At 39.5% G+C, this 15,106-nt stretch overlaps 1 non-coding gene across 1 annotated transcript; it reads right to left on the bottom strand.

Moving 5' to 3' along the window:
- Positions 1-9,506: 9,506 nt before the first annotated feature.
- On the bottom strand, positions 9,507-9,638 carry LOC115193147 (small Cajal body-specific RNA 14). Its single transcript, XR_003878108.1, has one exon.
- Positions 9,639-15,106: the final 5,468 nt, after the last annotated feature.

The following is a 15,106-nucleotide window of genomic DNA, read 5'->3' as shown; positions in this document are numbered from 1 at the left end:
GTGCCCTCTCTGACCATTTCTTGGCCTTCTACACTCTCTTTATTGAAAACTGAGGATCTCTGCTGTAACGTGACACTTCCTACGGCTCCCATAGGCTCTCAGAAGGCGGCAAAACGTTGAATGGTGACTTTGCAGGCCATGGCTGAAAAACAGTAGCGCATTTGGATAGTGGTCGATCAGAGAACAATGAGACCGGGGGTGCGTGCACGAGCCGACATCATGTTTTTATTATTTCATCTTTGAACGAAAACAGGGTTTCCCGGTCGGAATATTATCGCTTTTTTACAAGAAAAATCGCATAAAAATTGATTTTAAACAGCGGTTGACATGCTTCGAAGTACGGTAATGGAATATTTCAAATTTTTTGGTCACGAAACGCGTCGGGCGCGTCACCCTTCGTCACCCTTCGGATAGTGTCTTGAACGCACTAACAAAACAGAGGATATTTGAACATAACTATGGATTATTTTGAACCAAACCAACATTTGTTATTGAAGTAGAAGTCCTGGGAGTGCATTCTGACGAAGAACAGCAAAGGTAATCCAATTTTTCTTATAGTAAATCTGAGTTTGGTGAGGGCCAAACTTGGTGGGTGTCAAAATAGCTAGCCCGTGATGGCAAGCTATCTACTCAGGATATTGCAAAATGTGCTTTTGCCAAAATGCTATTTTAAAATCGGACATAGCGATTGCATAAAGGAGTTCTGTATCTATAATTCTTAAAATAATTGTTATGTTTTTTGTGAACGTTTATCGTGAGTAATTTAGTAAATTCACCGGAAGTTTGCGGTGGGTATGCTAGTTCTGAACGTCACATGCTAATGTAAAAAGCTGGTTTTTGATATAAATATGAACTTGATTGAACAAAACATGCATGTATTGTATAACATAATGTCCTAGGAGTGTCATCTGATGAAGATCATCAAAAGATTAGTGCTGCATTTAGCTGTGGTTTGGGTTTATGTGACATTATATGCTAGCTTGAAAAATGGGTGTCTGATTATTTCTGGCTGGGTACTCTGCTGACATAATCTAATGTTTTGCTTTCGTTGTAAAGCCTTTTTGAAATCGGACAGTGTGGTTAGATTAACGAGAGTCTTGTCTTTAAAATGGTGTAAAATAGTCATATGTTTGAGAAATTGAAGTAATAGCATTTCTAAGGTATTTGAATATCGTGCCATGGGATTCCACTGGCTGTTAAGTAGGTGGGACGATTTCGTCCCACATACCCTAGAGAGGTTACCAAGCATTAGTAGGCGTTGCAATTTTAAGACGGTCCCTTAGCCCTCATAGAGCAGAGGAGAGCAACGTTTTAGCTACATTTCGCCTTAAAATAAGTAAATATGACACAGAATTTGAAAAAAAGGGATGTAAACTCGTTCACTATCTTTAGCTGATTCAGAATCTGCCATTTATATTGAACAATAATATAAATGTAACATGTAAAGTGTTGGTTTCATGAGCTGAAATAAAATATCCCATTTTCCATATGCACAAAAAGTGTATTTCTCTAAAATGTTGTGCACAATTTTGTTTTACATCCCTGTTAGTGAGCATTTCTCCTTTGCCAAGATAATCCATCCACCTTACAGGCGTGGCATATCAATAAGCTGATTAAACAGGATGATCATTACACAGGTGCACCTTGTGCTGGGGACAATAAAAGGCTGTTCTAAAATGTGCCATTTTGTCACACAACACAATGGCCACAGATGTCTCAAGTTTTGAGGGCAAGTGCAATTTGCATGCTGACTGCATGAATGTCCACCAGAACTGTTGCCCTAGAATTTTATGTTAATTTCTCTACCATAAGCCGCCGCCAGCATTGTTTTAGGGAATTTGGTAGTAGGTCAAACCGGCCTCACAACCGCAGACCACGTGTTACCACGCCAGCCCAGGACCTCCACATCCAGCTTTACCTGCAGGACCGTCTGAGACCAGCCACCCGGACAGCTGATGAAACTGAGGAGTATTTCTGTCTGTAATAAAGCCCTTTTGTGGGGAAAAAAACTCATTCTGATTGGCAGGTCCTGGCTCCCAACCACCCATGGCTGTGCCCATGCCCAGTCAAGTGAAATCTATAGATTTTTTTTAAATGTATTTTTATTTCACCTTTATTTAACCAGGTATGCTAGTTGAGAACAAGTTCTCATTTACAACTGCGACCTGGCCAAGAATAAAGCAAAGCAGTTCGACACATACAACAACACAGAGTTACACATGGAGTAAAACAAACATACAGTCAATAATATAGTAGAAAAATAAGTCTATATACAAAGTGAGCAAATGAGGTGAGATAAGGGAGGTAAAGGCAAAAAAGGCCATGGTGGCAAAGTAAATACAATATAGCAAGTAAAACACTGGAATGGTAGATTTGTAGTAGAAGAAAGTGCAAAGTAGAAATAGAAATAATATGGTGCAAAGGAGCAAAATAAATAAATAAATAAATACAGTAGGGGAAGAGGTAGTTGGTTGGCTAAATTATAGATGGGCTATGTACAGGTGCAGTAATCTGTGAGCTGCTCTGACAGCTGGTGCTTAAAGCTAGTGAGGGAGATAAGTGTTTCCAGTTTCAGAGATTTTTGTAGTTCGTTCCAGTCATTGGCAGCAGAGAACTGGAAGGAGAGGCCGCCGAAGGAGGAATTGGCTTTGGGGGTGACCAGAGAGATATACCTGCTGGAGCGCGTGCTACAAGTGGGTGCTGCTATGGTGACCAGCGAGCTGAGATAAAGGGGAACTTTACCTAGCAAAGACTTGTAGATGACCTGGAGCCAGTGGGTTTGGCGACGAGTATCAAGTGAGGACCAGCCAACGAGAGCATACAGGTCGCAGTGGTGGGTAGTATATGGGGCTTTAATGACAAAACGGATGGCACTGTGATAGACTGCATCCAATTTAATGAGTAGGTATTGGAGGCTATTTTGTAAATGACATCGCCGAAGTCGAGGATCGGTAGGAGGGTCAGTTTTACGAGGGTATGTTTGGCAGCATGAGTGAAAGATGCTTTGTTGCGAAATAGGAAGCCAATTCTAGGTTTAACTTTAGATTGGAGATGTTTGATATGAGTCTGGAAGGAGAGTTTACTGTCTAACCAGACACCCAGGTATTTGTAGTTGTCCACATATTCTAAGTCAGAACCGTTCAGAGTAGTGATGCTGGACGAGTGAGCATGTGCAGGCAGCGATCGGTTGAAGAGCATGCATTTAGTTTTACTTGTATTTAAGAGCAGTTGGAGACCACGGAAGGAGAGTTGTATGGCATTGAAGCTCGTCTGGAGGGTAGTTAACAGTGTCCAAAGAAGGGCCAGAAGTATACAGAATGGTGTCGTCTGCGTAGAGGTGGATCAGAGACTCACCAGCAGCGAGAGCGACATCATTGATGTATACAGAGAAGAGAGTCGGCCCGAGATTTTAACCCTGTGCCACCCCCATAGAGACTGCCAGAAGTCCAGACAACAGGCCCTCCGATTTGACACACTGAACTCTATCAGAGAAGTAGTTGGTGAACCAGGCGAGGGAATCATTTGAGAAACCAAGGCTGTTGAGTCTGCCGATGAGGATGTGGTGATTGACAGAGTCGAAAGCCTTGGCCCGGTCAATGAATACAGCTGCACTGTATTGTTTCTTATCGATGGCGGTTAAGATAGATTAGGGCCTAATGAATTTATTTCAATTGACTGATTTCCTTATATGAATTGTAACTCAGTAAAATAGTTGTATGTTACGTTTATATTTTGGTTCAGTATATATTATTTTGTCACTTTCCGTTCAAGAGGTATTGGCGAGCAAAGTCTGAATCTTTAATATAAAGCTAACTTCACCGCAGTCCCTATTCCCTGTATCAGTGGTTCTCAAACCTCTTCATGTATTTGATTTAGTCCAGAGCATTCCTGGTTGAGCTTATCAACCAATCATCAAAGCCCTTGAATAGGTGAATCAGGTTAGCTAGCTCAGGGATGCTACAACAACATTGTGAAACATATGGAGGGGGTGGGGGTCCTTAAGGAGAGGTTTGAGAACTATTAGGGCTAAACACTGAGTGTACAAAACATTAAGAACACCTGCTCTTTCCATGACACAGACTGACCAGGTGAATCCAGGTGAAAGCTATGATCCCTTATTGATGTCACCTGTTAAATCCACTTCAATCCTTGTAGATGAAAGGGAGGATGACAGGTTATAACCCTTTCCTGCAGTCAATGACCAAAAGTGCCTTCTTTGCCCTCATGAATGGATTGTTATTAATATTTTTCATCATGAATAAAGATTATTATAATTTTTTTAAATTATGAAATACAGTGTTTCTATGTCAAACAGTTTTGTTGTTTTTCAGTCTTCTGTGATGTATATAAAGTGTAATATTGGGATAGAAACTCAAAATGTAATATTTTTTCATCTCTATATCTGACATGGTACAGCTGTCTTCTTTCGTTAAGCCCATAACCATGTGTGTGAAGTGTATACTTTTGTTTCATAGTAGATTTGTTTCAAACTACCAAGAATCACTCTGTCACCCTGATTTAGCCCACTGCAGTAAAAGGTTATAGATGGATTTTTAAATCTTGAGACAATTGAGACATGGATTGTGTATGTGTGCCATTCAGAGGGGGAACGGGCAAGACAAAAAAAAAGTAAGTGCTTTTGAATGGGGTATGGTAGTAGGTGCCAGGCGCACCAGTTTGTGACAAGAACTGCAACGCTGCTGGGTTTTTCACTCTCAACAGTTTCCTGTGTGTATCAAGAATGATCCACCACCCAAAGGACATCCAGTCAACTTGACACAACTGTGGGAAGCATTGGAGTCAACATGGGCCAGCATCCCTGTAGAATGCTTTCGACAACTTGTAAAATCCATGCCCCGATGAATTGTGGCTGTTCTGAGGGCAAAAGGGGGTGCAACTCAATATTAGGAGGGTGTTCTTAATGTTTCGTCCACTCAGTTTACTACTCTACATACAAAACAGCCAGAATTAAATCATAAACCTGATATCTATAGTGGTACAGTGAAACAGGCTGTGTCATCAACCATAACAGACGCAGAGGAAAAACACATTGAAACATCCAGCCCAAAAGCAGGAGGTTTAACAAATACTTTCTTAGTCGCCAAAGCATGGTCTTTAATGTGATCTTGTTGAAGATGCCAAATAGCAGTATTCTTGTATTATGTTTGACAAACAACTGAGCAGTAGGCAGTAGTCAATATGTTGAGATAGAACAGAATAGAACTGAATAGAACAGAACAATAGAATAGAACAGAACAATAGAATAGAACAGAATAGAATAGAACATAACAGAACAATAGAATAGAACAGAACAGAATAGAATAGAACAGAACGGAATAGAACAGAATGGAACAGAACAGAATAGAATATAACAGAATAGAAGAGAGCAGAACAAATCAGAATAGAACAGAACAGAACAGAATAGAAAATAATAGAATAGAACAGATTAGAATAGAGCAGAACAATAGAATAGAATAGAACAACAGAATAGAATATAATAGAGCAATAGACTAGAACAGAATAGACAGAATATAATAGAATAAAATAGAACAATAGAACAAAATAGAACAGAATAGAATAGAACAGAACAGAATAAAAAAGAACAATAGAACAGAATTGAATAGAACAATAGAACAGAATAGAACAGAATAGAATAGAACAGAATAGAACAATACAATAGAACAATAGAACAATAGAACAGAACAGAATAGAATAGACAGAATAGAATAGAATAGAACAACACTATAATAGAATAGAATAGAACAGAATATAATAGAACAGAACAATATAATAGAACAGAACAGAATATAATAGAATAGAACAATATAATAGAACAGAACAGAATATAATAGAATAGACAGAATAGAATAGAATAGAACAACACTATAATAGAACAGAACAATATAATAGAACAGAACACAACAGAATAGAATACAAACATAGAATAGAACAGAACAGAATTGAACAATAGAATAGAATAGAACACAATAGAACAGAACAGAATAGAATATAATAGAACAATAGAATAGAACAGAATAGACAGAATATAATAGAACAGATCAGAATAGAATAGAACAATAGAACAGAATAGAATAGACAGAATAGAACAGAATAAAAAAGAACAATATAACAGAATAGAATAGAACAGAACAGATCAGAATAGAATAGAACAATAGAACAGAATAGAACAATAGAATAGAATAGAACAGATCAGAATAGAATACAACAATAGAACAGAATAGAACAATAGAATAGAATAGAACAGAACAGAACAGAATAGAATAGAACAATAGAACAGAATAGAACAATAGAATAGAATAGAACAGATCAGAATAGAATAGAACAATAGAATAGAATAGAACAATAGAACAGAATAGAATAGACAGAATAGAACAGATCAGAATATAATAGAAAGAACAGAATAGGACAGAACAGATCAGAATATAATAGAACAATAGAATATAATAGATCAATAAAACAGAATAGAACAGAATAGAATAGTACAGAACAGATCAGAAAAGAATAGAACAGAACAATAGACTAGAACCGATCAGAATAGAATAGAACAATAGAACAGAATAGAACAATAGAATAGAACAGAATATAATAGAATAGAACAGAATAGAATAGTACAATAGAACAGAATAGAATAGAACAGAACAGAATAGAATAGAATATAATAGAATAGAATAGAATAGAATAGAATAGAACAGAATAGAATAGAATAGAATAGAATAGAATAACTAGAATAGAACAGAATAGAATAGAATAGAATAGAATAGAATATAACAGAATATAATAGAATAGAATAGAATATAACAGAATATAATAGAATAGAATAGAACAGAACAGAATATAATAGAATAGAACAGAATAGAATAGAACAGAACAATAGAATAGAACAGAATATTATAGAATAGAATAGAACAATAGAATAGAACAGAATACAACAGAGTAGAATAGAAACATAGAATAGAACAGTGAATAGAATAGAACAATAGAATAGAATAGAACACAATAGAATGGAATAGATCACAACAGAACAGAATAGAACACAGTATAACATAATAGAATAGAATAGAGAAGAACAGAATAGAACAGAATACAATAGAAGAGATCAGAACAGAACAGACAATAAATAAGATAGATTAACACTCTGCTCCCTATCGGAAGAGATACGTGGTTAATGATATCACAAATAATCCTATTTGTATGTTTCTAAGTTATTGCGTACTTCCTTTCTGTGACAAAGTTACCTGAATTGGATAGAATATGAAAACGTTGTCGTTGTGCAACCAACCCTGTACGAAACACTCCAGAGAAATGGGGCCAAGAAAATTGCTTAGAACAACAGCTTAATAACAGTAATGGGCTGTTATATGTTTCTGCTGCAGTGACCCAGAAGAGACATGTGAATGAAATCAAGTCATATCAAATGCCTCCTCAGATTCAGATGCTATATTTGTGCTCATGTCGATTTTACCCATTGAACCATGATAAGACAGAAGGAACTGAAACAGTTTGTAAGTATTGAGACCTGCAGTTCTGTTCAAGTTTATTTTTGTTACAAAGTTTACAGACACCTCAGCCAAATACATTTCAACTCAGTTTTTCACAATTCCTGACATTTAATCAGAATAAAAATGTCCTGTTTTAGGTCTGTTAGGATCACCACTTTATTTTAAGAATGTGAAAGTTTAGAATAATAGTAGAGAGAATGATTTATTTCAGCTTTTATTTATTTCATCACATTCCCAGTGGGTCAGAAGTTTACATACACTCAATTAGTATTTGGTAGCATTGCCTTTAAATTGTTTAACTTGGGTCAAACGTTTCGGGTAGCCTTCCACAAGCTTCCCACAATAAGTTGGGTGAATTTTGTCCCATTCCTCCTGACAGAGCTGGTGTAACTGAGTCAGGTTTGTAGGCCTCCTTGCTCGCACACGCTTTTTCAGTTCTGCCCACAAATTTTCTATTGGATTGAGGTCAGGGCTTTGTGATGGCCACTCCAATACCTTGACTTTTTTGTCCTTAAGCCATTTTGCCACAACTTTGGAAGTATGCTTGGGGTCATTGTCCATTTGGAAGACCCATTTTACAACCAAGCTTTAACTTCCTGACTGATGTCTTGAGATGTTGCTTCAATATATCCACATAATTGTCCTTCCACATGATGCCATCTATTTTGTGAAGTGCACCAGTCCCTCATGCAGCAAAGCACCCCCACAACATGATGCTGCCACCCCCGTGCTTCATGGTTGGGATGGTGTTCTTCAGCTTGCAAGCCTCCCCCTTTTTCCTCCAAACATAACGATTGTCATTATGACCAAACAGTTCTGTTTTTGTTTCATCAGACCAGAGGACATTTCTCAAAAAAGTACGATCTTTGTCCCCATGTGCAGTTGCAAACCGTAGTCTGGCTTTTTTATGGTGGTTTTGGAGCAGTGGCTTCTTCCTTGCTGAGCGGCCTTTCAGGTTATGTCGATATAGGACTCGTTTTACTATGGATATAGATACTTGTTGTACCTGTTTCCTCCAGCATCTTCACAAGGTCCTTTGCTGTTGTTCTGGGATTGATTTGCACTTTTCGCACCAAAGTACGTTCATCTCTAGTAGACAGAACACGTCTCCTTCCTGAGCGGTATGATGGCTGCGTGGTCCCATGTTGTTTATACTTGCGTACTATTGTTTGTACAGATGGGCGTGGTACCTTCAGGCATTTGGAAATTGCTCCCAAGGAGGAACCAGACTTGTGGAGGTCTACATTTTTTTCTGAGGTCTTGGCTGATTTCTTTTGATTTTCCCATGATGTCAAGCAAAGAAGCACTGAGTTTGAAGGTAGGCCTTGAAATACATCCACAGGTACACCTCCAATTGACTCAAATGATGTCAATTAGCCTATCAGAAGCTTCTAAAGCCATGACATCATTTTCTTGAATTTTCCAAGCTGTTTAAAGGCACAGTCAACTAAGTGTAGGTAAACTTCTGACCCACTGGAACTGTGATACAGTGAATTTATAAGTGAAATAATCTGTCTGTAAAACAGTTGTTGTAAAAATGATTTGTGTCATGCACAAAGTAGATGTCCTAACCGACTTGCCAAAACTATAGTTTGTTAACAAGAAATGTGTGGAGTGGTTGAAAAACAAGTTTTAATGACTCCAACCCAAGTGGATGTAGACTTCCCACTTTACATATCAGCCGTATGGTTCAACAAATTCATACAGTAGATAAGTATCCGACACGCACCCATATCTGTTCACAATCAACTAACAAGAAATTCGTTTCAACAGTTGGAGTAGTAATGAAAGTCAAATATCAACTTTTATTTCTGAACAATTGTGTGTGTTTACATTTACATTTAAGTCATTTAGCAGACGCTCTTATCCAGAGCGTCTTACAGTAGTGAATGCATACATTTCATACAATTTTTTTTTCTCCCGTACTGGTCCCCATGTGGGAAAGAGATTATTTAGCTAAAATAAAATACAAATCTGAAAACATAGTTTGTATGGAACCATCGCACAGGGATCCCAATAACTCGTTAGGTCCTGTCGGTCGGCAGCAGTATCGTTCTCTGTGGCGTCATGGACAAACAGCACACTTTTTCAGTACTGCAGATTACACTGATCAACCACAATGTAACCGCGTTGGGATTTGAACCCACGATCTTTTGATTCAAAGGGCAGTGTCTTAACCACTGGTCTATGGAGAAACATTAGTAAAGCCATTGCTCCATTTAAATAAATATCCATCCCATCTAAGCCAGATATTAGGTTGAAATAAAGAAACCCCCCAAAAAAAAGAGAATTAAGTGATTGCTATGTCATTAAGGGTTATATTAAAGTCACGCCTCTTATCATAATCAAGGATAGTTTGTTCAGCACGAAGCATAGCCTTACACACGTCTAACACGTCGAGAGAAAGAAAAAAAATCGAACGGGATTTTCAACTAGGAAACGTTTAGTTTGGTTTGAAATGGGGTTTAGTGTCGTAAAGAAATGCCATCGTTGTTTTATTGCGTAGAGTTATTAATGTACAGTATGGTAATACCACTGTGGTCCAACAGGAGACGCGCTTCTCCACACTGTCCGGAGGACACACTGACGTAACATCTCAAACCTTCCATCTTCTCATTAACAACAAGTAGACAAGATGTAAAATACCCAGCTACATCTTTCACTGTCATCTAGTCTGCTCAGTATTATTATATCGGATTCTTTCTTTTTCGTTGTTGTTGCACAAAGTCAGAGAATATCCGTGTGAATTAGTTTATAATTTCAACTGATTTACATTAGATTCTCACCTATCGTTCGGGAGAGTTATTTAACCCTGAATCGGGATTGTTTTTGACAGACAGCAAAGTAAAAAAAGCAGAACGGAACAACACACCGGTTATTTTGTCTGATCGGTTTATCGTTTTTTATTAATATAAACAAGTTAAAAGAGTGTGGAAGACAGGATGCAGAAGAGAAGAAAGCCTGAACCGATCCAACTCAACCCTATTCCCGATGGAAACACGATCCACGGTACCGGTGTCACGGAGTGAGTATCCCGGTCTACAGACAGGACGATCTGGATGTGGTGGCAATCATTTCTCTGTCCTCCATATTACAAATGTAAAATAGGAAAGTCATCTTTAGCCTAAAATTTGTCCAATTTGTACTTTTATTTGACTTGTATTAGATGGGTATACGTTTGTGTTGTAGTTAGAGTTTTATTAGTGTAAAAGCTAGTTAGTGTTTCAATGTGGTTATCACTTTCTTTCTTCTGTCTTATTGTGTGTGGAGGGGGGGTGGCAGGCAGGCGCACTCAGAGCCATACATTAAGAAATATATATATATATATATGACTTTGCTTGTTTGCGTCGTTGTGTTTAGCATAGATGTTACAGGCTTTGGTTTTCCACTTATATTTCGAAGTTGGACGTTAGCACCTGGGGGCCCATCGATTGGCGTCATCTCGTTAAGTCAGTATGTGTTACACCTGTGCTGACTTGTCACCTCGTTAAGTCAGTATGTGTTACACCTGTGCTGACTTGTCATCTCGTAAAGTCAGTATGTGTTACACCTGTGCTGACTTGTCATCTCGTTAAGTCAGTATGTTGTTACACCTGCGCTGACTTGTCATCTCGTTAAGTCAGTATGTGTTACACCTGTGCTGACTTGTCATCTCGTTAAGTCAGTATGTGTTACACCTGTGCTGACTTGTCATCTCGTTAAGTCAGTATGTGTTACACCTGTGCTGACTTGTCATCTCTTTAAGTCAGTATGTGTTACACCTGTGCTGACTTGTCATCTCGTTAAGTCAGTATGTGTTACACCTGTGCTGACTTGTCATCTCGTTAAGTCAGTATGTGTTACACCTGCGCTGACTTGTCATCTCGTTAAGTCAGTATGTGTTACACCTGTGCTGACTTGTCATCTCGTTAAGTCAGTATGTGTTACACCTGCGCTGACTTGTCATCTCGTTAAGTCAGTATGTGTTACACCTGCGCTGACTTGTCATCTCGTTAAGTCAGTATGTGTTACACCTGCGCTGACTTGTCATCTCGTTAAGTCAGTATGTGTTACACCTGTGCTGACTTGTCACCTCGTTAAGTCAGTATGTGTTACACCTGTGCTGACTTGTCATCTCGTTAAGTCAGTATGTGTTACACCTGCGCTGACTTGTCATCTCGTTAAGTCAGTATGTTGTTACACCTGCGCTGACTTGTCACCTCGTTAAGTCAGTATGTTGTTACACCTGTGCTGACTTGTCATCTCGTTAAGTCAGTATGTTGTTACACCTGCGCTGACTTGTCATCTCGTTAAGTCAGTATGTGTTACACCTGTGCTGACTTGTCATCTCGTTAAGTCAGTATGTGTTACACCTGTGCTGACTTGTCATCTCGTTAAGTCAGTATGTGTTACACCTGTGCTGACTTGTCATCTCGTTAAGTCAGTATGTGTTACACCTGTGCTGACTTGTCATCTCGTTAACTCAGTATGTGTTACACCTGTGCTGACTTGTCATCTCGTTAAGTCAGTATGTGTTACACCTGTGCTGACTTGTCATCTCGTTAAGTCAGTATGTTGTTACACCTGCGCTGACTTGTCATCTCGTTAAGTCAGTATGTGTTACACCTGTGCTGACTTGTCATCTCGTTAAGTCAGTATGTGTTACACCTGTGCTGACTTGTCATCTTGTTAAGTCAGTATGTGTTACACCTGCGCTGACTTGTCATCTCGTTAAGTCAGTATGTGTTACACCTGCGCTGACTTGTAATCTCGTTAAGTCAGTATGTTGTTACACCTGTGCTGACTTGTCATCTCGTTAAGTCAGTATGTGTTACACCTGCGCTGACTTGTCACCTCGTTAAGTCAGTATGTGTTACACCTGCGCTGACTTGTCATCTCGTTAAGTCAGTATGTGTTACACCTGCGCTGACTTGTCATCTCGTTAAGTCAGTATGTGTTACACCTGCGCTGACTTGTCATCTCGTTAAGTCAGTATGTGTTACACCTGCGCTGACTAGTCATCTCGTTAAGTCAGTATGTGTTACACCTGCGCTGACTTGTCATCTCGTTAAGTCAGTATGTGTTACACCTGCGCTGACTTGTCATCTCGTTAAGTCAGTATGTGTTACACCTGCGCTGACTTGTCATCTCGTTAAGTCAGTATGTGTTACACCTGTGCTGACTTGTCATCTCGTTAAGTCAGTATGTGTTACACCTGCACTGACTTGTCACCTCGTTAAGTCAGTATGTTGTTACACCTGTGCTGACTTGTCACCTCGTTAAGTCAGTATGTTGTTACACCTGTGCTGACTTGTCATCTCGTTAAGTCAGTATGTTGTTACACCTGCGCTGACTTGTCATCTCGTTAAGTCAGTATGTGTTACACCTGTGCTGACTTGTCATCTCGTTAAGTCAGTATGTGTTACACCTGTGCTGACTTGTCATCTCGTTAAGTCAGTATGTGTTACACCTGTGCTGACTTGTCATCTCGTTAAGTCAGTATGTTGTTACACCTGTGCTGACTTGTCATCTCGTTTAGTCAGTATGTTGTTACACCTGTGCTGACTTGTCATCTCGTTAAGTCAGTATGTGTTACACCTGTACTGACTTGTCACCTCGTTAAGTCAGTATGTGTTACACCTGTGCTGACTTGTCATCTCGTTTAGTCAGTATGTTGTTACACCTGTACTGACTTGTCATCTCGTTAAGTCAGTATGTGTTACACCTGTGCTGACTTGTCATCTCGTTAAGTCAGTATGTGTTACACCTGTGCTGACTTGTCACCTCGTTAAGTCAGTATGTGTTACACCTGTGCTGACTTGTCACCTCGTTAAGTCAGTATGTGTTACACCTGTGCTGACTTGTCACCTCGTTAAGTCAGTATGTGTTACACCTGTGCTGGTTGTCACCTCGTTAGTCAGAAGGTGTTTTTAAAGCGGCTGGCCCAGTGTTCCAGTTGTTTTGAGAGATGTGGAGGGTTAAACACCTTTAGTTGGCTCTCTCTATTTGATTTAAAAAAATTATTTAAAAAATCCTTTTATCTGATTTTCTGTGTCTTGTTAAGTTTGGTGTGGGTTTTCAATTTTGTTTGCCTCTCTTCTTGGGCAAATTTATCAAGTTTAGCTCTTGGTGGGGTGTCTTTTTAGGTTCCGGTTGTTTCTAGTCCAACACCCCCATAAGTTTCTTTCAGAACCCTTCCTAAAACCCCACCTGTTATGTTTTGGTTGTTGTCAGTGACTCTTTTTTTTTAGTTCCCACTTCTGTTTTAAGCAAAAAAAAATTGGGGGTTTCTTGCTGGGGAATGTAACAAAATGGGGGGGGGGGTCTCGTCTGAGATCTCGTCTCCCATCAATATGGTAGCGTCTCTAGTCACCGACTCTGATGCTCTGCTGTGTTCAAAAGACACTTTTTGATTCTGTCACTGACATCCACCCTGGAGGGTTATAAGATTAGAATCATTTTGAAAGTTGGAAGCATTGGTGTAAAACCCTACATGGGAGATGCTAGATAAATGTACCTGTGTGGCTGTGCATTTCATGGAGGCTCGTCACAACATTAGCTCACTGAGATACATTTAGTATCGAACATGTTAAGACTCCTAGGAGGAAGGGATGGGGGGGACTGATCATCTATTATTGAGAAGAGAATTGTATTGGATCCACTGTTTGTGTACCATGTCTCCTAGAGGTCTGAACCAAGAGTTTGACAAAGGAGCTGATTGTGGACTACAGGAAAAGGCGGGCCGAACAGGCCTCCCATTCACATCAACAGGGCTGTAGTGGAGCGGGTCGAGAGTTTCAAATTCCTTGGTGTCCACATCACCAACGATATATCATGGTCCAAACATACCAAGACAGTCGTGAAGACCGCACAACATAACCTCTTCCCCCTCTGGAGACTGAAAAGATTTGGGTCCCCAGATCCTCAAAAAGTTCTACAGCTGCACCATCGAGAGCATCCTGACCGATTGCATCACCACCTGGTACAGTATGGCAACTGCTCGGCCTCCGACCGCAAGGCACTACAGAGGGTAGTGCGTACGGCCCCAGTACATCACTGGGGCCAAGCTTCCTGCCATCCAGGACCTCTATACCAGGCGGTGTCAGAGGAAAGACCATAAAATTGACTGTTTTCTCTGCTACCGCACGGCAAGCGGTACCGGAGCTCCAAGTCTAGGACCAAAAGGCTCCTTAACAGCTTCTACCCCCAAGCCATAAGACTAATGAACAATTAATCACCACCAGACTATTTACATTCATCCCCCCTCCCCCCCATTTGTTTTGTACACTGCTGCTACTCGCTGTTTATTATCTATGCATAGTCACTTCACCCCCCACCTACACGTACAAATGACCTCTAACCTGTACCCCAACACACCGACTCGGTACCAGTACCCTCTGTATACAGCATCGTTATTGTGTTACTTATTTTTTTATTTTTTTTACTTTAGTAAATGTATTATTTTCTGTAGCTACTACATCTGCCCATCTCATTGATATCAAGGTATTAGAGATAAACATTGCATTAAACATGCGTCATGTGCGCAATGGTCATGTGAGGTGAAATGTGTATATTTTGGGATGTGAACACTCGGTGCGTTTGACCTG

This window comes from Salmo trutta, chromosome 4 (genome assembly GCF_901001165.1).
Source record: "Salmo trutta chromosome 4, fSalTru1.1, whole genome shotgun sequence".
In the NCBI taxonomy this organism is placed as follows: domain Eukaryota; kingdom Metazoa; phylum Chordata; class Actinopteri; order Salmoniformes; family Salmonidae; genus Salmo; species Salmo trutta.
The sequence above is the reverse complement of the archived record's forward strand: the minus strand, read 5'-3'. Positions and strand labels throughout refer to the sequence as shown.